The sequence below is a fragment of the Gadus morhua genome, chromosome 4 (genome assembly GCF_902167405.1).
Source record: "Gadus morhua chromosome 4, gadMor3.0, whole genome shotgun sequence".
Classification (NCBI taxonomy): Eukaryota; Metazoa; Chordata; class Actinopteri; order Gadiformes; family Gadidae; genus Gadus; species Gadus morhua.
The window spans coordinates 31,786,786-31,803,793 of NC_044051.1; the positions used below are offsets into that span (position 1 = coordinate 31,786,786).

Consider the following 17,008-nt stretch of genomic DNA (forward strand, 5'->3'; position numbering starts at 1 on the left):
TCTCGTGAGTAATGCGTTGTGTGCAGGTTGTGCAATGGCGCATCCATCGTTGCCTATGTGTGTGTGCGTGTGTGTGTGTGTGCGTGTGCGCACGTTTTTAAAAAAGGGCTTGTGGCAAGTGGGTTCCCAGAAGGCATGTGTCCTGACGTGTGTCCTCTAAATCTCCCCGCAAGGAGAGTGAGCTGAGAAAGTAAGACCATGGGGGCGGGGGGAGGAGAGGGATGATGTTGTGCTTTAGTCTGTGTGTGTGTGTGTGTGTGTGTGTGTGTGTGTGTGTGTGTGTGTGTGTGTGTGTGTGTGTGTGTGTGTGTGTGTGTGTGTGAGTGTGTGTCTATGTGGCAAAGTTGGTGCGTGTGCAATATCTGGGGACCGAAGCCCTTGAGGGATCCTTGAACTCTATTCTGCTCTCTCTCTCTCTCTCTCTCTCTCTCTCTCTCTCTCTCTCTCTCTCTCTCTCTCACTCTCTCACTCTCTCTCTCTCTCTCTCTCTCTCTCTCTCTCTCTCTCTCTCTCTCTCTCGCTCTCCACATCCTACGAGAGAGAGAGGGAGAGCGAGTGTCGGAGGCCTTCATATTCATGAATGTCCTTTTTCTTTCTGCTTCCAGACTTTGTATTATTTATACATGTTTTACAGTTTCATTACCCTTCTGATCCGGCGCCGGGCGTCCGTCCATCTGTCCTTCCCTCGCTGTAATTGCCAACCAGAGACACGGACGTGTGTGCAGCCACCAGCCGTCAGACTACCACATGCTCATCAATCTATCATCATTCATTTATTGTAGCTGGAAGCGTAGACTCATTACCAGGACAATCAGGTGGTTAGCTTAATAAAGCTGTGTTCAATGGCCTCCTAATAGACCCAGTGTCCACAGAGGCTCGGTGGGACGGAAAAACACAGGTGTGGCTCATGATATTAATCAGGGGCCTGCTCCTTTAATGCACCAATTAGTAGTCACGGGCCGAGTTCCAAATCTCATACTTTTTTCATTTTACTTGTAGTGCGTACTGCTACCCTTATGAAGCACCTACTGTTGAACACAGTGCATACAACACAATTAGGAACTGCTACAGGTGACTTCACTGATCATCACCCTTGTAGTGCCACCTGTAGTAATGTGAACTTCTGCTGTGCAGAGGATTGTTGGGAATAATAGCCCAAATACATGCTGTCTTGCATACTGCGTATTTTTGGAATACTGCGTTGCCCATACTGTGGATTGGGAAATACTTAAGCACCTCTGGCATGCCTAGTAGTATGGTAGTGTGGGCATTGGAACGCAGCCTTTTTCCCTACGATGACAAAGTCTATTCCGTTTTTCGTGATAAGCCACAAACGGCAGCAAAAACTCCAACGGACAAAAAACCCACAAAATAAACAAGAAAGCCTTGAATGAGTGGGAACAATGGTGGCCGCTTCCGACCGGCCAAACCGCTGCACTAACTCCCAATTCCCTGTTTTTAATCCAAAATCAGGAGCGGAATTACTTTTTTTATTGTTTTTTTTCAGCCGCAACCTCGCCGCGTACGATAGGTGCTTGGTATTCAACCCCACGCGGGGCCCACGCAAGACAGCAACAAAGCCTAGATCCCCCCCCCCCCCCCCCCTGCGAGGGGCCTGGAGTGTGGCTCTGCGTAGCATACTGCTAACGTCCAAAGAAATCATTTTGGCAAGCGCTTTCAGACCGCCTCATCCTCCCGTGTTCAAAGGAAGTTTAGAAACAGGCAGGGGAGGGAGGGGGAGGGAGTGAGAGGGGGGGAGAGAGAGGGAGAGAGAGAGAAAAAAAGATACAAACAACACTTGATAAGTGTGAACAGAGAGAGAGGGGGAGGCGGGTGGGAGAGAGAGAGAGACAGAGACACAGAGAGAGAGACAGAAAGCGAGAGAGAGAGTGGGATGGAAAGAGTAAGTGGAAGAGCGAGCGAGCGCGCGAGCGCGAGCGCGAGAGAGCGAGAGAGCGAGAGAGAGAGAGAGAGAGAGAGAGAGAGAGAGAGAGAGAGAGAGAGAGAGAGAGAGACACACACACACACACACACACACACACACACACACACACACACACACACACACACACAACACTTGATAACGTGTGAACAGGGTGCTGGAAGAAATATGCACAAGCAGCCAGGTTTACCATGAGGAGGAGCTGACACATGCCTATACACACTTACACACACAGCCACACACACAACCCCCCCCCCACACACACACAGACACACACACACACACAGCTCATAGACAAAAGGGAAATTGACCTCTGCTCGATATCTGTTCTTTCCAGAACTCTCTTTCCCAAACAAAAGAACAGATAAATGACCTCGCGACAAAACCCGAGGCAACAAAACCCTTCAGAGGCGAACAACAGGACCGCACACTTAACCAAAGACAATGCAGTGAGTAAAACACAAGCACACATGCACAACAGACACACAACACAATGGCGGCTCGTGTGTAATGTGCCGGGCAGGAGGGCACTTTCATTGCGATGATAAAATCAATCATCATTAAGGTCTTCCTCGGCGAGGGATAACATCATCGCTCCTTTAACACACTCACAAAAATATAACTTTGAATAAAGACACACACACACACACATACAGCCACAAATTGGCCATCTTGAGGGCTGGGTAGTCTCATTCTCTCTCTCTCTCTCTCTCTCTCTCTCTCTCTCTCTCTCTCTCTCTCTCTCCCTCTCTCTCTCTCTCCCTCTCTCTCTCTCTTGGCCATCGGCTCCTTACATCAAACACTACCAAAGTGGAGAGAGAGACAAAGTTAAATAGATGGAAATATGAAAAGAGAGAGCGAGACAGAGACAGAGAGAGAGACAGAATGCAGGAGATGGAAAGACAGAGATGAAAAGTGAAAGATAGAAAGAGTGCTAATGATGATGGAGAGAGAGAGTGCGAGAGCCAGAGAGCAGGAGACAGTGAGACCGAGATATTGAGAAAGAGAAGGCGAGGACGAGACAGAGAGGGATAGAGAGAGACAGAGAGGGACGGAGAGAGAGAGAGAGAGAGAGAGAGAGAGAGAGAGAGAGAGAGAGAGAGAGAGAGAGAGAGAGAGAGAGAGAGAGAGAGAGAGAGAGAGAGAGAGAGAGTTAGAGAGAGTCATAGTCAAAGCAGCCAAATGGAAGACAGTAATGGAACGACGGTGCGTGCCATACAAGGGGCCATGTGGTCATGGGAGTGGAGGCTTGGGAAAATAGATTTTGTGGACGAGAAGAGCAGTGAAATGAAAAAAAAAATGAAATGCCTTGGTGGCCAAGAGTTCTGCGGGGGCGAGGTCTTGGACTGCATTTTCATATTTCATTGCCTCCTCGGTTACCCCATAAGCTCAACCTGAATGGCGTTGTGTGATAAAAGTTGCCCACTCAGTTAAACAACAGAAAGTTAGAAGCACACACACACTGAATATAAGAACGTACCATTCACGCTATTATTGCACGGAAGAATAAAGAAAAAAGCAGTTGAGCTCAGCACAAAAATAGCGGTTTAAACCAGTACTCAAGTCATGGATGTCACTGACAGCAGTGGAGTCCAGCAAAAAATGCTGGCAAGAGTTTATTTTATCGATCTTTAAACCGGGGCAGGTCGCAACCTTTCCTTTAAAAAATAAATAATAAAGAAACCCCTTTTTGTTATTCTCTGTGTGAGAGCGACTCTGTCTCCACGGCATCGACGGAAAACACTCCTTAATCACGTCACTCTGCGCAAAGTTCAAAATGTGCCCGCGTTACCACTGCTAAAGCTAAAAGCTACGCATGGGTTAGCATGTAGCTATTTGTTTTCCCGCCTTTGACCTTTTCATATCGGCGCAAGGAATCCCTTGACGATTCCCACCCGCCAAAGCCTTTGAGGAACGTTTCACCTCGCTGTACACCTCGTTTTGCTTGTGAAAAACAAAAAACGCTGAAACCCGCCAAGAAACCGTGGTATTATGGGATGGCAGGGTTGTTCTCCTACTCAAAGGTCATGTTAGTGCTTAAGGAGCTGATACGCGATTCACTGGATGTTGAAAGATACAATGTGTTTCTTTTTTATTTAAAGGTCCCATATCATACCACCGGGTGTGAGTGTCCACCGTTACAAGCCGTTTTGGAAAATCAGTGGGCGTTTGCTACAGTCCACTGGGTAGGCTGGTAGACTTATCTATACAGCACACATCTAGTTGAACACGCCCACTCTTGATGTAAGAAGAGGCCGATTTTCAAAACGGCTTGCAATGGTTAATCACACTCACACCTGGTGGTATAATATGTCACCTTTAAGTAATAAAAAAACACATTGTATATTTGAACATCCAGTGAATCGCATATCAGGCAAATTTTCAAAATGGCTCGTAATGGCTTATCACACTCAAACCTGGTGGCATAATATGTGTCCTTTAATTGACATAATAGAACATACATTTGAGCGCAAGTGCAATTTATGTTCAGCGGATAGTTTTGCCATGACAACCATAAACATCCTAGGTAGTATTTACAAATGCTGCCAGTCCTGTGTACATTTCTGCTGGTGTTTCGACAGAAAAAGCAACTGCCGGTTGGCGATAAGGAAGTGACTCATCGACCAATCAGGGAACAGTCATTGAGTGGACTGGCGCGATGTCAAAGTGTTCCCGTTCTCTACCCACCGAGGGAGAGATCTGCGGATGGCCTTGTGTGTGTTTGTTTGTGTGTGTGTGTGTGTGTGTGTGTGTGTGTGTGTGTGTGTGTGTGTGTGTGTGTGTGTGTGTGTGTGTGTGTGTGTGTGTGAGGTGGTGGGTGGCTGGGTGGGGGATTGGGGGGGAGGGGAGGGGGGGGGGGGTCTTTGGCAGAGCATCGTTTAACCTAAGCGTAAACCTCATCCTCACCGATTGCCCTTTCCCTGCTGCAATGTTTGGACAACTTATAAAGAGAGAGAGCGAGGGGGAGAGCCAGGGAAGTGCTGTCATGTCCTCCTGCCGATGTGTAATCATCTATCGGGACCCCAGGCCGTGAAACGGATCTACAAACTATGGTTTTCACTCATGCCGAAAATAACCTCATAATTATCTCTACGCTTTCTTCTGGGTTCGTCTTTTTTCTTTTGAAACACTTGTGATGCGCGGCTATATATGTGTGTGTGTGGGTGTGTGTGTGTGTGTCTGTGCGTGTGTCTATGTCTGTGCGTGTGCGTGTGTGTATGTATGTTTGTGTGTGTGCACGTCTGTGCGTGTGTCTGTGCATGTGCATGTGTGCGTGTGTATGTGTGTGTGTGTGTAGGTGAACGCATGAACGCATTCACACAAACGCACACACCGCATGGAAGAGTGCTTAGGGATTTCGTTTTAAAAGTCAATGACTTGATCATGCAGAGTGTGTGCTTGTGTGTGTCTGTGTGCCTGTGTGTGTCACGTGTCAGTGTCTGTTTGTGTGTGTGTGAGTGTGTGTGTCTTGGTCTGTGTGTGTCAGTGTGTGTCAGTGTGTGTGTTTGTTTGTGTGTGTGTGTGTGTGTGTGTGTGTGTGTGTGTGTGTGTGTGTGTGTGTGCGTGCGTGTGTGTCTGTGTGTGTCAGTGTCAGCTTGTGTGTGAGTGTGTGTGTCTTGGTCTGTGTGTGTCAGTGTGTGTGTCAGTGTGTGTGTTTGTGTGTGTGTGTGTGTGTGTGTGTGTGTGTTTGTGTGTGTGTGTGTGTGTGTGTGTGTGTGTGTGTGTGTGTGTGTGTGTGTGTGTGTGTGTGTGTGTGTGTGTGTGTGTGTGTGTGTGTGTCAGTGTCAGTGTGTGTGTGTGTTGGGAGGATTGTGTAGAAACCCCTTTAAAAGCAATCCATTTAGCATTGCACTCCTCTTCCTGTAGCCCACTTTGCTGAGATACAACTACCCTACGATGTGATTGTCTGCCGCCGAGAGACCTGAACAGAATAAACACCCATTGGATAAGTTCTCATTACAGGCCTTAACGCTCAATAACAATTGGTATTCATTCTTTCACCCCCAATTTCTTTCCGCCCATCTATCACGCAATGTTAGCCTAGCTGCTAGCTTAAGTACGGACAGCAGAAACAAAATGGAGTCGTAGAGCAACGTTAACCTAGCTGCTAGCTTATGTAGGGAGAGCGGAAACAAAATGAGTTCACATGACATTAGCCTAGCTGCTAGCTTACGTACGGAGAGCGGAAACAAAATGGAGACCTAACGTGACGTTAGCCTAGCTGCTAGCTTACGTACGGAGAGCAGAAAAAAAGTGGATTCCAACGTGACGTTTCCACATGTGTCATAAACAACATCTGGGTGCCCAAATAGCCCACAAAAACCAACATCAGACTTAACATATTTATTGGGTCCGGGGGGGCCACTTGTAGTCTGAGCGCGTCCTTTTGGCCCCCCCTCCTCTCGGCACGCTGAGAAACCACTTTCTGAGTCAGCGCCAACGCCGCCGCCACCACCTCGCCACCTCGCCCAAAGATGTACGACGGCGCCGGCTAATATATTCATAGGAGAGGGGACGGAAGAATTGTTGCTGTGACACATGATAAAGTGCTCGCGTGTCGTGTCATTGATAAATTATGATAAAGCTATGCAAATGCCGCCAGCGGGCTCATCCCCCACATTGGGGGTGCAATTTAATTAGCTAGTCTGAGCCGGGGCGTGCCACCGCCGTCTCAGCCGAGCCGCGAGAGCATGATCGAGACGCCGGGTGAAATTAACTACAGTTTGATAAAGAGCGGACTGTGGATGGAGAGAGGGAGGGACGGAGGGAGAGAGAGAGTGGGAGGGAGGGAGGGAGGGAGAGGGAGGGAGGGGAGGAGAGAGGGAGAGAGGGGGGGAGTGAGAGAGAGAGTGAGAGAGAGAGAGAGAGAGAGAGAGAGAGAGAGAGAGGAAAGAGAGAGAGGATGAGAGAGAGAGGATGAGAGAGAGAGAGAGAGAGAGAGAGGGAGAGGGAGAGGGAGAGAGAGAGAGAGAGAGAGAGAGAGAGAGAGAGAGAGAGAGAGAGAGAGAGGGAGAGAGAGAGAGAGAGAGAGAGAGAGAGAGAGAGAGAGAGAGAGAGAGAGAGGATGAGAGAGAGAGAGGATGAGAGAGAGAGAGAGAGAGAGAGAGAGAGAGAGAGAGAGAGAGAGAGAGAGAGAGAGAGAGAGAGGATGAGAGAGAGAGAGAGAGAGAGAGAGAGGGAGAAAGAGAGAGAGAGAGAGAGAGAGAGAGAGAGAGAGAGAGAGAAGTTCAGAGAAGATCTTGAACGACAAGGTCACCGCTAGAAAGTATTGCAGGGATCCATATTTTTCTTCTTTTCATTAAAACCACGTTTCACGGCGCCACTGCGTGATTCCGGGAGTATCGAACACAGAAAACAACGCAGAAAGAAAAGTCCATGAATAATACAGCAATGCCATTCAGGTCAAGATAGGAGACACTCATTAATTTTAACTCACATTAAAAACCTATCTCCTTGTAAAACCTCGCTCAGAGAGCGGAAGATATGCTTAGTATATGAATAACGGCTAGGACTCACAAGCCTCCGTGGCGTTTGACAAGCATCCTCTAGCTGCTCAGCGGGCGTTTGCTGGTTTTCCCGCTGGCGGACATTTTGAAGGTGAAAGCGGCGAAACACGGACGTCGTCGGTTCAAACGAGTTTCAAACACCTCGACGTCACACCAACCAACCGCCGGCACCACCACCAGCACCACCCCCACGCAGACCACATAAGGCGGGGTTCAAAGCAGCATGGACTGCCTCGCAGATACGACTCACCTTCCCTTACCCCCAGCTTTCCGCCCAGAGGGGCCCTTTGGGGCCCTCGCCCGACGGCCTAGGGGTTTGCATCCGTGCCTGGAAAGCGCAGCGCTGGCGACTGAATCATTAACAGACCGTGTCACGAGTTTGCAAAAGCGCTGGTGTATGTATGAGCTGGCGTTTGGGCTTCTAAACCACTCTCGCTCATGGCATGAATAAATGAGAGAGGGGTCATAATTGAGTCTAAAAATAGTCCACGGCAAAACATAAAAAAAATATTAAATTAAAGAAATAACACGGAAATCAACCCTGTGTGTGACATGTAATTAGACAAAAGATGAACTTGTGTGTCTGTGTGCGTTGGTGTGTTGAGGTAACAGAGTGGAACGGTTTGGTCTCGTGAAACAAAGATCTTTTGAAAAGAGGTTTTATTGTTTACACATTCACAATAGGATTTGATGCGGTCTGACTGTAATACGAAGTGCTGCATGTAAGATCTCTTTCAGGGTTTGTAATGTCTACCCCCGATGTATTCCTCCACTGGATTCGTGACTACTGGACTAATGGTGCGTTCGAGATGCATCGTACACCAACCGCACTAGTTGCAAAGTTGGAAATCTCCCAGCTTTCTTGCCACATTTCACAGAGGCCCTTTGGGTCGTTCCTAGGCTGATTCTGGGAGTCGAACGAGGTCAGCGAGGCTAACCTTACGACTCGACAAACAAATCGGCTGCGCCCATAATGAGATGTTTTTTCTTTACATTTGTGCCTTTCGTCGTTTTAATGTTGATTTGAAATGCTCTTAGATATTTGATTACATTGCTGCTTTATTCCGGTCTCCAATTTATGCATTGCAAGGTCTTGCTGAGCATGCAATACAATGTAAAGTTTTGTTGTTTGTTTTCGAGCTGGTTTGCTAGAGAGGATAATGTAGCTAACAATAACAATGACTAGCCAATGACTTTCATTGGCTAGTCTTTGTTCTTTCCCGACTCGTCGTGAAGCCATGCTCACAAAGACATACGGGAACGCTATAAGTGCTACAAGCCAGGGTAAGATGCATCCCAAACGCGGCATAACTACTGGTTACTACTACTACTATTAATACTACTTCTATTGATAATACTGACTATATTTTTAATAAGATTAGTCCCATTCAATTATTAATCATGGTCTTTGGTCCTGTTTGAGTGGTATTGTAAAGTCATGAAAAAAAGATATTGACTTTGAAGAATCCTCCATAATTCATGACTTGCAGTCTGAATGAATAATGATTAGGAGATCTGAGGTGATGAAAATAGGAAACTTGATGGAAAAGTACCATATAAGCTTTAACTTAATGAAAATGAACAGACATTTAATGCATTAATTATGACTCCTTTATGATTCCTTTTGCGTATAATTTTCCCATATACGTGCTTCTACTTCTACTACTACTACTACTGCTAGAAACCCTGTAGGAAGTACCCACTCGTGAAAAGTGCTTTCCATGTGACTAAATGGTTAACAGTACCCGTCAGTCAAAATAAACAGCTACCTGCCCCCTGCACCAACCGCCTCTCCCAACCGCAGAGCCATGCTCATCACGGCAAATGTCAAACATTGGCGCTAAAGGCAGTCGCTGTGTCTCCGGTGAGTGGGTGCCACCGAAAAGCTCAGCGGGAGGTGTGTGTGTGTGTGTGTGTGTGTGTGTGTGTGTGTGTGTGTGTGTGTGTGTGTGTGTGTGTGTGTGTGTGTGTGTGTGTGTGTGTGTGTGCGCATTTGTGTCTGCGTGTGTGTGTGTTTATGTGTATGTGTGTGTGTCGGTGTGTCGGTGCGCTTATATGTGTGTGTGTGTGTGTGTGTGTGTGTGTGTGTGTGTGTGTGTGTGTGTGTGTGTGTGTGTGTGTGTGTGTGTGTGTGTGCATGTGCGCGTGCGTGCGTGTGTCCCTGTGTGTGTGTGTGTGTGTGTGTGTGTGTGTGTGTGTTGGTAAGGGAACTGGTGCTAAGCAACAGATTAAAACAGCTGTAGGGGGGGGAGGGGAGGGGGGGGGGGGGGGGAAGGGGTGGGGAGCAGACACTCTAACAAGTCCAAATCTGTCCTCGGCAGCGACATGGCGGCTGTCGCGACCTTTGCCTTGGGAGAGAGCGCCGGCTGGGAGCAGTGCGCTTTGACGAGGACGAATCACGCGTCTCAGCTTCCCGCCTTTGAGGAGATTAGCTTGTTCGCTGTCGCACATCTGGGAGCTCGCCGTCTCTCTCTCTCTCTCTCTCTCTCTCTCTCTCTCTCTCTCTCTCTCTCTCTCTCTCTCTCTCTCTCTCTCTCTCCCCCTCTCTCTCTCTCTCTCTCTCTCTCTCTCTCTCTCTCTCTCTCTCTCTCTCTCTCTCTCTTGCTCTATGTCTCTCTCTGTCTCGCTCTATCTCTCTCTATGTCCCTCTATGTCTATCTCTGTCTCTCGCTCTCTGTCTCTCTCTATCCCTCTCTATGTCTCCCTCTCTTTCTCTATGTCTCTCTCTCTGTCTCTCCAATGCTCTCTTTCGCCCTGTATCCCTGTTAGAAATTGTCAAAATAGCATCATAGAGAAAAGTGGGATGGAGAAGGGAGAGAAAGAAAGTGTGGGGGAGAGAGGGGGATAGAAGGGAGGGAGGGAGAGTTCAAGAAAGAGATGAAGAGCAAGGGAGAGAGAGAGAGAAAGAGATGAAGAGAGAGAGAGAGAGATATAAAGAGGGAGTGAGATGAAAGAGAGAGGGATAGAGAAGAGAGTATCTGCAGAGAAAGATGAGGGTACAGGGAGTGGGAAAAGTAAAAGAGAGAAGGAGCGAAAAGGAAAGACAACAACAACAATCCCCCTTCTCCCTGTCGTCCCCCCGTCCTCGGTGTGTGATGTGTGTGTACGCCGTTCAAACGCCCTGCTGAATAATTGACGACGTGGAATTGAATTCATAATATTCATGTTGATGTGAGTTAAAACTTGTTTTTAAGAAACCAAACAGACAGCAGCGAGGGTATTCTACATGAATAATGGATGGGCCGGGCGCAGATAGTGAAAGAGGGAAATAAAATATACAAAGTCACGATTGTCTGCCGTTCATGCTTCATCACAAATTCCAGCTGGAGCCTTAATCCCCAGAAAAGCACATTTCCTACGTTGGGTTACGTCATGTTGAACGGCAACGAGTCACTTGGGACATTTTAGATTTGAATCGATGGCTTCTGTTGAGTCAAAGGGAAACATGTAAGCCCACTGCGACGACATAAGGCTTAGCTATGGTTCCACGTCGACTCAACGCAATGATCACGCAGACGATTTGACGCAGTCGTTAACCTGTTTTTAGTTCTGCTTCAGGTTTTAGTGAGCGCACCAATCACAGCCCTTGATGCTGCGTCGTCTTGACGCAAAGTTACAATTTTTTCGGAGGCGCACGTCCGGCCCTTGCGATGGGCACAAGAACATTCCACAAGGATGTGATGGGGCCGTAAACCCCCTTGCGTTGGGTCAACGTGGAACCATAACTGAGCCTTTACATTTCAAAAGGGACCCCCAGCAAGCTAGTGCCTGAATCCAAGACGGCTGCTCGCTCGGTGGACAAGAAGGCCCGAGATACCGCTCGTATTTCCACCCAAGTGCGTCGTATATTTCCATGCAAACGGCGGACATTAATGCCAAACCGAATACAGGCGAGTAATAAACAGCCAAGGCAGAAGGGACAGTCGATATTGCCGTTCCTCCCTCTTCCCGCAACCAACTGCAAATTAACCGCCGCCGTGGACAGCTAGCAGTAGCTAAGGTCCAGGAACACCCCTTCCCCTGGCCCAAGGTTACGACCGTGGTTAAATCATGTCCCTAGTCCCCTACTTGAGACCCCACCCAAATCCGTTTTCCTTGTTCCTCCTTATGTCACTTTTATTTAGGTTCAAAATGGAGGCTGCCGCGTCTGAAGTGAGTATAAATATATTCATATACGTTATTCATATACTAAGCACATGTATAAATACACTGTGATTCGTTACCTTTTTTTTCAGGAGGGGCTATCCTTGCACCACTGGTCCCGAAAGAGTTTACCCGTAGTCGGAAACCAACGCTGGAGAAGGAAGAGGGGGAAGAGTCAGGTCGGAGAACGATGAACAGGAAAAAGGTAAAAAGGAACCGACATTTCCTAACTAATTTCTATTTATACTTGTTTTTCCTCAATTATCGACTGAGGAAAGATGTGAAATAGTCATGACAAACATAAATATTACATCACCAAAGAAGGAAAACAGAACCTCAAACATTGCGCTAATTCTGTCAGGGGAACACAAAATTAGTTTTTGATCCTTCAACACGCAGATCATTCCAAACTCTGTTCAGAATCCTGCATCCCGACACGCGGAGCGTTGAAGTTTTAATCACCCAGTCTGCTGTCGTCGAACCCCCGCACCGCGCCTGCCATGGCAACGCAGAGAGCCTTCCAGAACCATTGATGTATGCTCTTTCATGAGAACACACCGCTTAAATACCCCCTCGCAACCCAACAAAAGGTCAAAATTCTCTTTAGGTTTTATTTCAGGGCTGATTAATAGACGTTACGTTAAAAGCGGCCGTGCCTTCACAACATTTATTTTGAGAAACCTCAAAGGTGGCATTAAAGTCAGAAATGTAATTAAAATCTGTTATGATGGTGGTGCTTGATGTGTGTTGAATGTGTGTGTGTTTAAATGTGTGTTTAAGCGTGAGTGTGTGTGTGTGTGTGTGCATGTGCGTGTGTGGGCGGGTTTAAGCGTCTGTGTGTGGGCTTGTGTGTGTGCATATGTGTGCGTGTGTGTGTTTAAGCGTGTGTGTGTGTGTGTGTGTGTGTTTACAATTTTGTGCATGGGTGTGTGTGTGTGCGTGCGTGTGTGTGTGTGTGTGTGTGTGTGGCGGGGTAGGAGGGGCTTTACACTGTGATATTGGCCATGATAACAAAGCCCGAGGAATGCAATCTGGTCTGATCGAGAGGCGTGGCGCAATAGAGGAGGAGACGGAAACGGAAAATAACCCCCGAAAATATATACTGACAATCACAGGGAGAGAGGGAGGGTGAGAAAGATGGAGACAGAGAGAGACAGAGACAGAGACAGAGACAGAGACAGAGAGAGAGAGAGAGAGAGATTTTGATTTTTAAAACCCTTTTTATTTTCACTTTATCAATTTCACATAGCTTAAAGCAAAAACAAAATCAAAAACAAAACCTACAAAAACAGATGATAAACAAAAACAAAATGACAATCAAATAAACACGCGTAATAATCACTCCTTCAGGCCAACCCTTCCCGGAATACAAGTTCTCCCTCTTCCACCTCGCACAGAGCTACTCCACAACACCACCTTCTGCTGAAAGTCTCTAGATCTTTCATTTCCCTGTAGAATCTGTAATCTATTAAGATTCTTGATCGTAGACTTCTGACCAAATACACCTTTAAATCAACGACCAGGTTGGACTCAACCTTTCTCTTGCGGCTTAAATAAATAGCCATTTTTGATTGCCCAATTATAAAATTTAAAAGTTCACATTTGTTACTGCAGTTTTTCCTATATTTAAAACCAAAAATAAAAACCAATTTCGTGAAAGATTCCCCAAAAGCCATGAAAAGCTTCTCTAAAAAGGGGAACAGAGTGGAAAGTCTGGGGCATTCTAAAAAACAGTGAAAAATGGTTTCCCTCTGTGGACAAAAGGGACAAACATTAGAAACACTGGGATTTAAAATCGAGATAAAAGAGTTAACAGCCACTATTCCATGTAGAAGTCTCCATTGTAAATCAGCAATCTTCTTGACCAATGGTGGTTTGTACAGTGCCCTCCACTCAGGCCTCACATCCTCCTTCACACCAAAATGAGCCCTCCAGGGACTGTCTGTACGACCATTCAACTTTATCTTGTTCAAAACCTTTACACAGAGGGAGTACACAACTTTACCTTTTAAGTCACTAAAACCAATTTTCTTTGTATTTAAAAACGTGCCAGTGCAGTCTTTAAAATCAGGGACAATATCGAGGTTAGGGAAAGGATCGTCACCGTCAGGAACTCTAAAACCATTGTAAAACGTCCTTAAAAGGACACACTCGTTTCCAGTCAGTTGTTGTCTCCAATGGTCCAGTGCTTGTTGGACGAGCCGCATTGATCTCATCCCAACCCGTTCAGCCAAGGCTGCGGCATCCTCCAGGTCTGGCCCGGCCAGCTCCACCACCTGCCCCAAAGTTGTGACCTTGGATTTGATAAACATTCCTTGGAACGTAGGTCCGAAGGTGGCAACCCTTGAGAATCGTCCCCCCGAAAGCACTGGTTCATTGAGTAGCCAGTACAACGAGGCGGGGCAAGCAACCCTTTCCTTCTTAAAAAGAGTCCACACATTAAAAACACTACGGTAAAAATCAGGAATGTTGTTAAAAACACAAGGGCTCAAATCTAGTAAAAACAGTGATGCATCCAATCCATATTCACCAACACGTCTTGAAATGGAACATGCCAGGGGTTTCCACACCAAGTCCTTAGGCCCTGTTAGAAATCTTTTGATGAACTCCAGCCGGAAAGTGGCTCTTCTGCTGGCCAGATGCATAAGTCCATGTCCGCCGTCTTCCTTCTGGAGGTACAGGATGCTCTGGGGTAGCCAATGGAGTTTGTCCCAAAACGCATTCACCAAAATAGCCTGCACCTTGGGCAGTAGATCAGGTGGGGGGTCGACACATGTAAGCCGGTGCCACAACATGGAAGATACCAGATTATTTAAAACCAGCACCCGGCCTTTATACGATAGCTTGGGAAAGATCCATCTCCACTTCCTGACCCTTCCCTCAACTATTTCCAATGTGTTTTCCCAATTTCTTTTCATGTAGTCCTTGCTTCCAACAAACACACCCAAATACTTTATCCCACCCCTTTTCCACACTAGCCCACCTGGCAACTTTACACCTGTGGCTACACCTTCGCCGACTGCCAATGCCTCACTCTTAGCCCAGTTGACCCTTGCGGACGAAACTATGCTGAAGTTGTTTATAATATCCTCCATGATAGAGACGTCTCTTTGATTCTTGATAAAAAAAAACACCACATCATCAGCATAAGCAGAAATCCTAAAACAATCATTTCCCCCTGGGAAAACTACACCTGACAATTTTTTCCTTATGTTATGGAGTAGAGGTTCTATGGCCAGGGAGTACAGCATCCCCGACAGACTACATCCCTGCCTCACACCTCTCTGTACTTCAAAGGGGCCACTCAAACCACCGTTAATTTTCAACATACTCTCAATGTTGCGGTACAGAACCTGGATCATGGCTATGAAACCAGGGCTGAAACCAAAAAACTGCAGCGTGTGCCACAGGTAATGATGTTCAACCCGGTCAAAAGCCTTTTCCTGATCTATGGAAATAAGACCAGTCTCCACTCCCAAAGAACCAGAGACTTCCAAAAAATTCCGAATCAACATGACATTATCAGTGATCAGCCTGCCAGGCACACAATAGGACTGGTCAACGTGGATCACCTCCGCCATCACCTTCCCCAGCCTTGTAGCCAATACCTTGGACAACAACTTATAATCTGTGCACAGCAGAGAGACTGGCCTCCAGTTTTTAAGTTGCTGCAAATCACCCTTCTTAGGAAGCAGCGTGATGACGGCCCTCCTGCAGCTCAAAGGTAAACACCCTGAGGCCAGACTGTCTCTAAGGACATCACCGACGTCTCCACCAATGAGTGAGTGACCAGAAAGACTTATAAAAATCTGCAGGCAGACCATCAATGCCAGGAGCCCTGCCACTTTTCAAACCCAAAACTGCAGCCTGCAGCTCCTCTGCAGTTAGGACCTCCTCAAGGGCTTTGTTGGGCTGGACCTGAGGAAGACCCTCAAAAAATGGCAGGTCTCTGTCAGAAATATCTCTGTCATTTTTTTTGTACAGCTCCTTATAGAATCCTGCTGCATACCTGCATATTCCATCAGGATCAGATACAGTTGCTCCAGTGTCAGTACGCAAAGAATGGAAGATCTTCCTTTGACCATTCTGGCGCTCAAGGCTGAAAAAGTAATGTGATGGGGCGTCCATGTGCGTTGCATCCATAAAACGGGACCTGACCAGCGCCCCCTGTGCTTTGACGCCCAGCAGACTGCTCAAAGCTGTCTTTTTTACTGTGAGTGCCTCAATATGGCCTCGATCTCCTGTGGACTCTGCAAGAGACTGCAGATCCACTAACTCAATCTCCAGTTCTCTCATTGACCTGGCTCTGTCCCTGCTAACATTGAGAGTATACTGTTGACATAGTTGTCTGATCCGGCACTTGCCCACATCCCACCACTGTTGTAAGGAGGTATAATCCCCCTTACTTTTCCTGTACTCAACCCAAAAGAAATTAAAAACCTCTACAAAATTCAGCCAGAACAGTAGTATTAAAATGCCAAAAAGCACTTTTTGTTTTTACCTTATTGATTAAAACTGAGCAATGTACCATACAATGGTCAGTAAAACCAACAGGAATAATAAAACTGCTTCTAAAAAAAAAAATATTGAGGTGGTGCTTAAAACAATAAAACCTATCTAGCCTAGCTAGTGATAAAACATTGTCTTTTGTGTGAGCCCAGGTGTACTGTTTCTGAATACCATGGACACTTCTCCACACGTCCCTCAACTCACAAGACGCCGTTAGACGTGCGAGTCGCCTCAGAGAGGCAGGATGAGGCTCCAGGTGATTCCTGTCTAACCTAGAATCTTCAGTACAGTTAAAATCACCTCCTAAAAATAAATACTCATCACTATCACATTGGCTTATTACTTCGCCAAGTGTGTCTAAAAACAATAACCGCTCAGTCCCTTTGGTTGGGGCATAAATATTAATAAAAAACATTTTCACATATTCATACTGTGTTTTAACTTTTAAAAGTCGTCCTTCCACTACCACTTCCTCATTGTATGAAACTGTTTTAAAATTATTGGAGAACAAAATGCCCACTCCACCACTATTAAAAGACTTGTGACTTAAAAAGACATCTCCACTCCATTCTTTTTTCCAATCTCTTTCGTTATCAAGTGTGCTATGTGTTTCCTGCATGAATAAAATGTCAAGTCTCTTATCTTTAAATAATTGATAGAGAGAAGCTCTTTTAAAACAGTCCCTTGCACCATTTATATTCAACGTGCCAATTTTAAAATCACACATGGTTTTAAAAGGGAAGGGCTGCATTGAAAGAAACACACTTATACAATAAAATAGAAAAAACTGCTTAAAAACTCTCATTGGAAGCAATCTCAACTTTCGCTTTTACAATCAATTTTTTTAGGCGAAATATTTCCTGATCAGAAAAAACACTGTCAGAAGATTCCCCGGTATTCTTTTTCA

At 46.4% G+C, this 17,008-nt stretch overlaps 1 protein-coding gene across 1 annotated transcript in view; it reads right to left on the reverse strand.

The window, feature by feature from the left end:
* The window catches only part of LOC115542514 (beta-1,3-galactosyltransferase 1), a 129,457-nt gene that overhangs the window by 56,145 nt on the left and 56,304 nt on the right, over positions 1-17,008 (reverse strand). Inside the window, exon 2 of the mRNA XM_030354791.1 lies at positions 11,673-11,743. The gene's annotated coding sequence lies outside the window, so the exon portion shown is untranslated. The remainder of the gene's footprint in view (positions 1-11,672; positions 11,744-17,008) is intronic.